At 41.9% G+C, this 11,993-nt stretch overlaps 1 protein-coding gene across 1 annotated transcript in view; it reads left to right on the forward strand.

Moving 5' to 3' along the window:
• LOC310685756 (putative E3 ubiquitin-protein ligase HERC6) overlaps window positions 1-11,993 on the forward strand; it is a 121,452-nt gene that overhangs the window by 66,328 nt on the left and 43,131 nt on the right. The gene's annotated exons all lie outside the window — the stretch shown is intronic.

Genomic DNA, 11,993 nt, shown 5'->3' on the forward strand with positions numbered 1-11,993 from the left:
ATACTGTAGAACTTTTAAAAGGTTCAGAAAACAGCAACCACAATGATCAACCCAGCCAGATGGGCAGGGTATAAATAAATTGTTGTTATTGTTATTATTAGGCGCCTGGAGCAATTCCTTTTCAGTCTAGAAATAAAGCAAATAAGGAGAGGGGGTGTGTAATATTGTGCATGAGGTTGAGAAAAAATACAGCACTTGTTTTTTCTCCTTTAGGGATAATGCTAGAAGCCCAGGCGTCATCCAGATAACCTGAATGTTGGAAGAATTAAGAATGGATGAAAGAAAGTATTTCTTCACACAGCACTTAATTAAACTTTGGACTTCAGTAGCACAAGATGTAGTCATGGCCACCAACTTGGACTTTAAAAGGAGATTAGATAAATTTATAGGGGATTAGATAAAGTGATGAAGTATAAGGCTATCAATGGCTGCGAGTCATTATGGCTGCATCCTATCTCCAGTATTGGAGTCAGTAGCCCTCTGAATATCAGTTGCCAGGGGGCATAAGTGTGGGGAGTGCAGTTATATGAAGTACAGTCGTACCTCAGAAGTCGAGCGCCTTGCGACTCGAACGTTTTGGCTCCTGAACGCTGCAAACCCAGGAGTGAGTGTTCCGGTTTGTGAACATTCTTTGGAACCTGAACGTCCGATGTGGGTTCTGCGGGTTCCGATTGGCTGCAGGAGCTTCCTGCAGCCAGTCAGAACCTGTGCCTTGGTTTTGAAACATTTTGGAAGTCGAACAGACTTCTGGAATGGATTCTGTTCGGCTTCCAAGGTACGACTGTACTTTCTTTTGTCCTGAATCTTCCAGCATTCAGCCCAGGAGCTCAAATGCCAAATGCAAACCTTTTCCTCATATGGGAGTTCTCCCGCCCTTGATCATTTTGGTTTTCCTTTTCTGAAACTTTTCAAACTCCACACTATCCTTTTTAAGAGGTGAAGCAACCACAACTGTATAGTATTCCAAATGGGGTCACATAATACACTTAAAAGTCATTATGATATCACTAGTTTTCAGTTACTTTCTTAATGATCCCTGGCAAGGAATTTGCTTTTTCCGCAGCTGGGTCTTCCCTGACCCATTTCAGGAACTCCTTACACTCCCTGGGAAAATGGAGATTTTCTACATTCAGGTTCCAGTCTCCACAAGGTGCGAATTATGTGTCATTTTAGACAGGGCCTGATGCAATAGTGCTCTGATCTTGCCACTGAAATGCAAGCTTGTAGCAACACATTGGTATGTTTGCTGTCCTGGTTACTGCGAGCTGGTCTATCACAATGGTTATGTTTACAGACTTTTGTGACCCTAGAGGCAGAAATTAAGTGTTCCTTAAGCTTCATGGCTGTGGATGTTTCCTGCAAATACAGAGGGTTGTGACTAGTGCTCAGCCAGTGCAGTGTAGTGGTTAAGAGCAGTAGTCTTGCAGTCTGGGGAACCAGGTTCGCGTCTCCGCTCCTCCACATGCAGCTGCTGGGTGACCTTGGGCCAGTCACACTTCTCTGAAGTCTCTTAGCCCCACTCACCTCACAGAGTGTTTGTTGTGGGGGAGGAAGGGAAAGGAGATTGTTAGCCGCTTTGAGACTCCTTCGGGTAGTGATAAAGCGGGATATCAAATCCAAACTCTTCTTCTTCTTCTTCTTCAGCAGATTATGCAGGCAGTTTTGAAGACAGGTGTAAGTTGACAAAGTTAAAGCACATGAGAGCAGATTGGCTGCTGTGGAGGAGTGTCGTTTGCTTCTCCTTTCAGCCTCCTTGTATATATATTTCTTTAAAAACAAGCAGTACGGGCCAGTCGTGACCAACTCTAGGGTTGTGCGCTCATCTCACTCAAGAGGCTGGGCGCCGGCGCTGTCCGAAGACACTTACGGGTCACATGGCCAGCGTGACGAAGCTGCACTGGTGAGCCAGCACCAGCGCCGCACACGGAAACGGCGTTTACCTTCGTGCTATAAAGCGGTACCTATTTATCTACTTGCACTTAGGGGTGCTTTCGAACTGCTAGGTGGGCAGGAGCTGGGACCGAACGACGGGAGCTCACCCCGCCGCGGGGATTCGAACCGCCGACCATGCGATCGGCAAGTCCTAGGCACTGAGGTTTTACCCACAGCGCCACACGCGTCTCCCAAGCAAATATTACCTAGGCACTTAAATCTCCAGTCCACTGTAAGCCAAAGGAAACCTCTTGTTGCTTGTGAAAGTGAGGAGTGCATAGCAATGTTCTAGGGGTTAATCTCTTAAACTACCATAGAAACGACACTGCTCTGTTTTCCATTCATTCTGCTCCTTATTTGCTTGGCTCTCCCAACTGGTCCCATCACCTCCTGGCAAATAGAAGGGGAAGAAATGGAGGCAGCGAGAGATTTTACTTTCTTGGGCTCTATGATCACTGCAGATGGTGACAGCAGCCACGAAATTAAAAGACGCCTGCTTCTTTGGAGAAAAGAAACCTTAAAAAGTAGAGACATCACCTTGCCAACAAAGGTCTGTATAGTTAAAGCCATGGTTTTCCCGGTAGTGATGTATGGAAGTGAAAGCTGGACCATAAAGAAGGCTGATCACTGAAGAATTGATGCTTTTGAATTATGGTGCTGGAGGAGACTCTTGAGAGTCCCATGGACTGCAAGAAGATCAAACCTCTCCATTCTTAAGGAAATCAGCCCTGAGTGCTCACTGGAAGGACAGATCCTGAAGCTGAGGCTCCAATACTTTGGCCACCTCGTGAGAAGAGAAGACTCCCTGGAAAAGACCCTGATGTTGGGAAAGATGGAGAGCACAAGGAGAAGGGGACAACAGAGGACGAGATGGCTGGATAGTGTTCTCGAAGCTACGAACATGAGTTTGACCAAACTGCGGGAGGCAGTGGAAGACAGGAGTGCCTGGCATGCTCTGGTCCATGGGGTCACGAAGAGTCGGACACGACTAAACGACTAAACAACAACAACAACCCAGTTCTGTAATGTGATATGTTTCCATGGGATTCTTCTCTCTGATCCTGAAGCTGAAATGCAAAGAGGTGTTCAAGCTGCAGTAATTATCTGTAAGAAAAAAAGAGGTTGATGTTACTCCAAAAGGCTACATGTATATATCTCTGCTTCCACCGAATTCAGGACAGTACATATAGGGTTTATGGGAAACTGGCCATGTGTATTGTGTGTATTGGCCACATACACTCAGGCACAGTGAAATACTGTGCACCGTTCCCAAATAACTCCAACTCCTCTTTCACAGTCTTCCCAGGGCCTATCTCAGTGTTTCCCATTGTTTGTTCCATGGCACACTGGAAAATTGCTCAGGTTCTTGGCAGACCTCTTAATGTTGTTTCCACCTGACCTGCTGTAACAATTGTATTGTCCTTTCCGAGATCCGTATGATTTTTTTTTTTCCAAATGCTTTTTATTAAGTTTTCTTCATCACATACATCCAAGAGAAAAACACATCCACTACACATTTAAAAAAACATTAAATAAGAAAAAAAGAAAAAAAGAGAAATTAGAAAAGTAAAAGAAGAAAGAAAGAAAAAAGAGTACATACAGACAATTTGCTAATAACAACTTCCTTCCCTCCTGATTTCGGATTTCTACCTTTAATGATTTCATCATACAGCTGGTGTAGGTTTTTAGTTTATAACATTGGAAGATTTAGGTCAGACCTACTGTAGTTGGTAAGTTACTAAGATTGCCTTCAATGTATACCATAAATTTATTCCAATCTTCTTTTAACTTTGTATTTTTTTGATTTCTAATTCTTTGCGTCATTTTTGCCATTTCTATAAAGCCGTAAAGTTTCAGTTGCCAATCTTTCACCGTTGGTAAAGTTGGATTTTTCCAATTTTGAGCAATTAGCATTCTAGCCGTGGCTGTTGCATATTGGAACAGGGTTTTATCTTTTTCCGGTATTTCTTTTCCCACCATCCCTAGTAAAAAGGCCTCTGGTTTTTTGGGAAATGTGAGTCTAAATATCTTTTTTAATTCATCATATATCTGATTCCAGAATTTTTTTATTCCCTCACATGTCCACCACATATGTATGAAGTTCCCTTCATTTGTTTTGCATTTCCAGCAGGCCTTGTTACCGGTCTTATACATCCTGTTTAGTTTTTCTGGGGTTAAATACCATCTGTATATCATTTTTTCTAAGTTTTCTCTAATTGCCGCACTTGCTGTAAATTTTATTCCCTCGTTCCATAATTTTAACCATTTCTCATGTTCTATATTGTATCCTAAGTCTCTTGCCCACTTTACCGTAACTTCTTTAATTTCTACATCTTTTGTGTCATGTTCTAATAAAATATTATACATTTTAGATAGTAACTTAGATTTACTTTCAATTATTTCAATTTGGAATTTTGATTTCTTTTCACTCATTCCTACTTTCTTGTCTTCCGTCCATCTTGCATTGATTTGATGGTAATGTAGCCAACCCTTCAACTTTTCTTTCAACTCCTCGTACGATCTTAATTTCCAACCTTCGTGGGAACTTGTCAGTAGATCTTCATATGTTAAGCTTTGTTCATCCAAATTTGTTTTCTTAAGTGATAAAATATCTGTTGGGGACAACCACCAGGGTGTTTTGGGTTCTAACAGTTTTCTGTTTCTTTCCCAGACTTCATATATCGGACCTCTGATAATGTGGTTCGAGAAGCTCTTGTGTACTTTCCCTTTACTTGACCAGAGGTAGGCATGCCAGCCAAACCTGTTTTCCACCCCCTCGAGTTCCAGTAAATCCTTATTTTCCAGAGTTATCCAATCTTTCACCCAGCATAGACAGGCCGCTTCATAATACAATCTTAGGTTGGGTACCGCCAATCCTCCTCTCTCTTTTCGATCTGTAAGTAGTTTGTATCTAATCCTTGGCCTCCTTCCCTGCCATATAAACCTTGAGAGGACTTTCTGCCAATCTTTGAATATTTTAGTCCCTCTAATAACCGGAATATTTTGGAAAAGGAACAACATCTTAGGTAGGATATTCATTTTTATTGCCTCCATCCTGCCGAGCCACGAAAGGTTTACTCTGTTCCAGACATCCAGGTCTTTTTTGACTTTATTCCAGGTCGTTGTATAATTGTCTTCCATTAAATTTATATTTTTGGGTGTGAGCCAAATACCTAGATATTTTATTTTCTTGGTTACTTCAATTCCATGTTGTCTCTCTAATTTTTCTTTCGTCTCATTTCTCAAATTCTTTGTTAATATCTTGGTCTTTGATTTATTCAATTTGAATCCTGCTAGTCTGCCATATTCTTCTAATATTTCCAGCGCCTTCTCGATGCTCCTTTGCGGTTCTTCTAAAGATAACATCAGGTCGTCTGCGTAGGCTTTTAGTTTATACTCCCTTGATCCTATTTTGATTCCTCGAATATCCGATGTTGATCTTATTATATTTGCCAGGACTTCTAATACTATAATGAATAGAAGCGGGGAGAGGGGACAGCCTTGCCTGGTTCCTTTTTCAATTTGGAATGTATCTGTAAGAGTGTTGTTTATCACCAGTTTGGCCGTTTGCTTTGAGTATATTGCCTGTATTCCTTTCAGAAATTCTCCCTCTATTCCCGCTTCTTCCATGGTCTTTAGCAAAAACGACCAAGAGACATTGTCGAACGCTTTTTCTGCGTCTATAAAAATCAAAGCCGCTGGTATATCATTGTTGATTTCCAAATATTCGATTAAATTTATGGTGTGTCTCACATTGTCTTTCAGGAATCTATTCGGTAAGAAGCCTGCTTGGTCTTTGTGTATTAGATGTATCAGGCATTTTTTTAATCTGTTTGCCATAATATCGGCATATATTTTATAATCGTTGTTCAATAAAGATATTGGCCTGTAGTTTTTAATATGCATTTTATCTGTATCCGGTTTTGGGATTAATGTTATGAAGGCTTCCCTCCACGACTCAGGTATTTTTCCTCCCCTCAAGATATTATTCATGGTATCACAAAGCGTCGGTAATAATTGACTTCCTAAGACTTTATAATATTTAGCCGAGAGACCATCCGGGCCTGGAGCTTTCCCTATTTTCATTTTTTTTATGGCGTTCTGGACCTCTTCTATACTTATGGGCTTGTTTAATTGGAGTCTTTCTTCCTCTGTAATGGTCTTCCCTTTATGTCTCTTCAAATATCTGTCTATTTGTGTTGTATCCTCTTCCCCTTTCTTGTATAATTCCTCATAAAACTCGAGAAACTTCTTTTGTATTCTTATTGGGTCTACTATCAGATCTTCCTCTACCTTTATTTTGTTTATCGTATTCTGCTTCTGTCTTTTTCTCAGTTGCCAGGCCAAGAATTTCCCTATTTTGTTTGCTGACTCGAAATATCTTTGCTTCATTTGTTTGATTTTCCATTCAATTTCTTGACTCGTCAGCATCGAAAATTGTGTTTGTAGGATTTTTATTGTTCGAATGCTTTGCTCGTCCGTCGGGTGATCTATTAGTTTTTTCTCATGCTCTCTTAGTTGCTTAAGTATTTCTTCCTTCTTCTGCTGTCTTATCTTCCTCATATAGTTATTTTGCTGAATAAATAAGCCTCTTACTACCGCCTTACTGGCGTCCCATACCACTTCTATGTTTGTTCCTGTGTTCAGATTCAAGTCAAAGTACTCTTTTAGGGTAATTTTGGCCTTTTCAATGATCTCATCATTTTCTAATAGATATTCATTTAGTCTCCATCTGAAGCTTCCCTGTGTTGCACCTTTAATTTCTAAGGTTATCAAGTTATGATCTGAAAGTGTTCTTGGATGGATTTCACAGCTTGTTGCTCTTAGGGTAAGTGTTCTCGAGGTCCAGATCTGATCTATCCTGCCCCAGCTTTTATGCACTTCTGAAAAAAAAGGTGAACTGTTTTTCTGTTGGGTGCAGATGTCTCCATATGTCTATTAGGTCTAGGTTTTCTTCCAGATCTTGGAAAGATTTCGGTAACTTTCCTTGATTTCGTTTTCTGTTTTCAGTTTGTCTGTCAATTTCTGGTACTGGCACCGCGTTGAAGTCTCCCAATAGTATCGTCTTGTTGTCATCTAAGTCTGTTAGGGCTTGTTCCAATTTCTTAAAAAACTCAGGTCTATTTGTATTTGGAGCGTATATATTAACTACATTAATCTTTTCTCCCTGGAAGTTGATTTGAACCCCTAGTATCCTCCCCTCCTCATCTTTATATATCATTTTTGGTTCCCATTTTTCCTTCACATATATTGCCACTCCTTTTTTTTCTCCTCCGTAGAGTTTATAAATTCCGTACCCAAATACTTGTTTGTTAAAATATGTTTATGCTTTTTAGCTATATGAGTTTCTTGTATACAGATTACATCCATTTTTTTCTTTTTCAACACATTCGCAATTTTATTCCGTTTAGCTTTTTCGTTCAAACCATTTACATTCCAAGACACGATTTTAAGATTCCTTGTCATTTTTATCTGCTAGTAAGTCAGTAAATTCCCAGTCTAGGTTTTACCGGTTTAAATTCGGTTGGGTTCTTCTTCTATTTGCTCTTCGGTTTCTTCCTCCTCCCCTTCCTCCCCCTCCTCCCCCTCCTCCTCCTCCTCCCCACCCTCTGCTCCTCCTTCCCTCTCTGGTCCCCCCCTCAAGCTCGCCTCCCCTCTTTCCTCTCTCCCTCCCTCCTTCTCTCCACGTCTTTCTCCCACCCCCCCGAGATCTTTTTCGTATCTACGTAGGAATTTACTGACTTCCTGATTTTCCATTATTTTAAATCTTTTCGTTTTGTAAAAGAAGGAGATCCCTTCTGGGAATTCCCATCTGTGCTGTATACCATTTTTCCTTAAGATACCAACTATTTGTTTGTAGCCCTCTCTTTTTCGGAGGAGTCTAACTGGAATTTCTTTAAAAATAATAATTGGTTTTCCATCAATTACCAATTTCCTCTGGTAACTTTCTCTCAGAATCATGTTTCTCATTTCTATCGATTTGAAAATCACTAGACAGTCCCCTGGAGCTTTTTTCAATCTGTTTTGTTTCGGTCTTATTTTTATTCTAAAAGCATTTTCTATCGTTTGCGCGACCTCTTCTTCTTTCAGTGCAAGCCACGTCGCAAGTTCTTTAATCATTTTCCCCTTTATGTCTTCCTCTCTTTCTTCCCCTATTCCTCTAAATTTTAAATTTAACTGCTTTTGTTTCATCTCCATCAAGGCTAAATTATCTAAGACCTGATCTTGAGTTTTGCTCAGTTCCCCAAAGTTTCCTTTGGCTTTTTCAACTTCCTTCCTCTGGTCTCTCAAATCTTTCTGCACTTTTTTGTTTATTTCTTCTAAAGATTTTGTTCTGACTGTAAGATCTTTTATCTTATTTGAAAGTTCTCCTGTGACAACTTCGATCTTTTTGTCAAAGGATTCTTGCATTTCTTCTAGCTTTTTTTCTATACGTGTTTCATTTTGTCTGAATTCCTCTTTTATTTTCAACCATAGTGCATCTAGGTCTTTTATTTCCTCTTGCCTTGAGGTTCTCCTGTCCATTGGTGTTCCCGCAGACTTCTTCCCGTCCCTCCCCGCCATCTGCCTATTTACCTATTTCCCTCCCCTCCTCTCACTATAAATTAACTTAAAGGGTTTTGTAATTTTCCCTACAAAATAACACACACTCTTGGATATTTTGGTTGTCACCGGGGAGGGTTATAACCTGCCCCCTGATTCAATCAGCACACTCTTCCTGTGTTCTCAGACTTATTTCTCCTCCCTCTCTATGTAATATCTCCGTTGTCTTTTAAATCAGTATGCTACTATCCCGTCTGTTTTCACACTCAGTACACAGTTGCTCCCTTGCACAGTATAGAAAAGCTTTCCCCTCTAATCTATAGATCTTTACATCTACCTAATACCAGAATAGTAGAGAAAGAGGGAAAAGGATAACATAAAAGCGGTAAGAGAGCAATAAAAAATAATTAAATCCGGTTAGAGCAGGTAGCACGGAGATTTCTCTTTGGTTCTCCACCACTTATTTAGCTTAGTCTATTCCCACATAAATGCAGGCTCCAATCCTATTAATAATACCTTATGTGCGGTCAGAGATCAGGGGGTCAGTGATGTCAATGAAGCGGAGGGTGTAAGGATATAAGGAAAGAGGGGGGAGGGAGGACAGAGGGGGGGCCACCGGACAAACACGGGGGCAGCGGTCCAAGGGGTTTCGGAGTTGCTCGCCAGAGTCTGAATAGGCTCCTCACGGGGGGTGGGAAAGTTCGAATTCTAAGGGGAAAAGGTCGGCTTCCAGTTCCAAAAGGGGGGCGCAGGCATCAGGAGAAAGGTCGGCTCCACGACGCAAAATCAGTCCAAAAGCAAAAACAAGGCAGAAAAAGAATCCTTCAAAATCGTCTTTCAAAAAAAAACAAAAAAAAAAAAAACAGTTTCGAGCGGATCCAGCCGAGCGTCTACTAGCCGAGTTTCTGCCCTCAGAGGCAGGCTGTTTCGTCTCGTACAGCCGGGCTTGCGCGCTATGTCCTTTTTATTGTCCGAATAAAATGGCAACTGACTAAGGGACACAAACTGGTAGAGCTGAAGGAAAACCACAAGGAAGGTAGGTGCGGAGGGTCGGGGTGATTCTTCACCGTCGCGGGGGTTGGTGGGGGGGGTAGGAAATTCGCCTCGCCGACTCTCTAGGCTGTTAGCTCTTTCTTCCCCCTCCGTTCGTCTTCCCCGCTTCTCCGCTTCTCCGCTTCTGATGTCCCTCCGCTTATTCCTCCCTTCTCTCCTCAGCTTTCAGCTTTCTGTTGAGGCTCTCCAGTAATCCACTTTCCGATACAAAGTCTCTAGAGTTTCATTTCGTTATATACTTTTTTCCCGCTTGGTTACTTTGCCCCACGAAATCACCAGCGGGGACTTCCCCCTCTCTTAGTTCTACAGCGGAGAGAGTTAGTTACTTTGTCTCACTCTTCCAATTAACTTCCAGCGCCATCTTGACTCCGAGATACAGTCAGGCACCTTAAGATTAATCCGTTCACATCTGTTGCGTTTTGGAGCCTATTCTTCAAATTTTACACTCCAATAATTATTTAACAGCTCCAAAGTCAGCAGTTCTGAAAGATTTCGGAGATTTGTCGCCGCTTTCCAGCGGGAGCTCGAGACATAGCTGCGCGGGGTCGCAGGGCTTACCAAATTGCGTCTCTCGGTCCCTCTGCTCCGGAGCCCTCCCAAAAGAGGGGAAAATTCCAAAAAGCTTCAGACCTTTTCGACGCTGCTGGTAGCATTTCCCTCCAGGGGGCCCCCCTGGAGATTTTGGGGTCGCAGTGCCTTTGCGTTGCCCCTCAAAACCCCCGTGCAGTTCGGAGAAGTCAGTCAGCAACTTCTCCGCGCTCCCATACTGCTGGCGATCCAAACCGGAAGTCAGAGATCCGTATGATTTTTGACTGTACCCTTTTGCTTCGTTTGTTTCTTAAGCATTTTATTTAATTGCATTACAATTTAAGTTGCATAGATTTCAAACTGTAATGCAATAAAATAGAACATAAGAAATGAAAGATGCAATAAAAATACAGTTAAAAATCAATAAGGATGTTTAATGCAGTGGATGCATCGCCTCCCACCTTCAACCCCAAATCCATACACATGCCCTGGACTACCTGCATGAAGCTCACAGACCACGGGTGGTCCATGGACCAGAGTTTGGAAACCTCTGACCTAGGAGAAAAGCTGTGGCAGGCATATATTAAAGAGTCCTGCCCTGGAATGGAATAAAAACCTGTTAATAAACCAGTTAAGTTACCAACACCTGTGAGAAGGCTGAATTCAGTCCAGATTCAGCAAACCAACACCTTCTTAGCTTTAAGCTAGGGCTGGCCCAAGACTCTGGGGCGTGAAGCGAATGACAAAATGGGGCCTCCTCCCCACCAGGGAAGAAGGGTGAGTGAAAATCTACATCAGGAATAAGGGGAGGGGGGATAAAGATCTACATTGGGATCTGCTGTCCCTGCAAATCCTGCCGCCTAAGGCAGCCCCCTAACCTTGCCTCATGGTTGAGCCGGCCCTGGAAGAAACCTGCACCAGTTATCCTTTAGTATTTGAGCTTTGATTTCCCATGGACTATGGGAGGGTGGGAAACCTCTGGTTGTTTTCCAGACTACAACTCCCATCATCCTTCACCATTGGCCGTGCTGGCTGCAGCTGATGGGAATTAGAGTCCAACAACATGCCAAAGGCAGCAAGTTCCCAATATCTGACTATCAGGCAGGACCGGTAAAGTAAAAGGTTTCTGTGCAGTAAGCAGTTTAATGATTGAGGACACTGTGGATTTATTTTCTAAGCCAAAGAATGCTGCCCAAGAAGAATTTTTTTAAAAAAATGAGTTTTTAAAAAGCAATAGCAGAGAAGGCTAAGCTCTTCTGGTTATCTCTTACTTAACATGCATGTCTCCATAGCAAATTCCTTTAGAAAGCTGTTTGGCTCAAGTTCTCAGCCTTAGAGAAGGAAGCTGAACTCCAGGCTGCTGTCCAATATGTAGTTAACACTTACATCCCTCTTTGATACTGCATGGTTTCAGCCCAGATTGTGATGTTTATTATACTCCAGGCAAAGGAAAGGCAAATAGGTGTCCTTGTTTGTCTGTTTTTTAAATACCCATCAGTACCTACTGGACTCTGCTTCACACAGATAATTGCCTCCTTTCTTCTGAAAATAGAATATTAGAGCACAGAATGGGTGTAGCAACTGGCATGGATTGCTATTGGCCAGCTCTTTACCCAATGGCAAAGTCTTTCCTCTCTCCTTAACCGCTGCTGAAAATTGCATCAACAAGGCAGATAATACAGTTTGCCGTCTTCTAGAAATTTGGACTTATTCCCCTTAATCCCATACAGAATGTATTTTCTATAGAGAGTTCTTTAGCATGCATAAGAAGGTTGTTTTGGTTTTGCACAGATTCAAAGCATTCCTGTTTACTGAAAATCAGAGCATGGAAGGTTGTGTCTCCCGCTGTTCCCCAATCACCCCACACCTCTTACAATAGAGCAACAGTAAATATATTATTTAAAGGCTAAACATTAGCAACTGAGGAGGAAAAGAGA

The sequence above is a fragment of the Podarcis liolepis genome (genome assembly GCF_965112155.1).
Source record: "Podarcis liolepis genome assembly, chromosome: 9".
Taxonomy (NCBI): domain Eukaryota; kingdom Metazoa; phylum Chordata; class Lepidosauria; order Squamata; family Lacertidae; genus Podarcis; species Podarcis liolepis.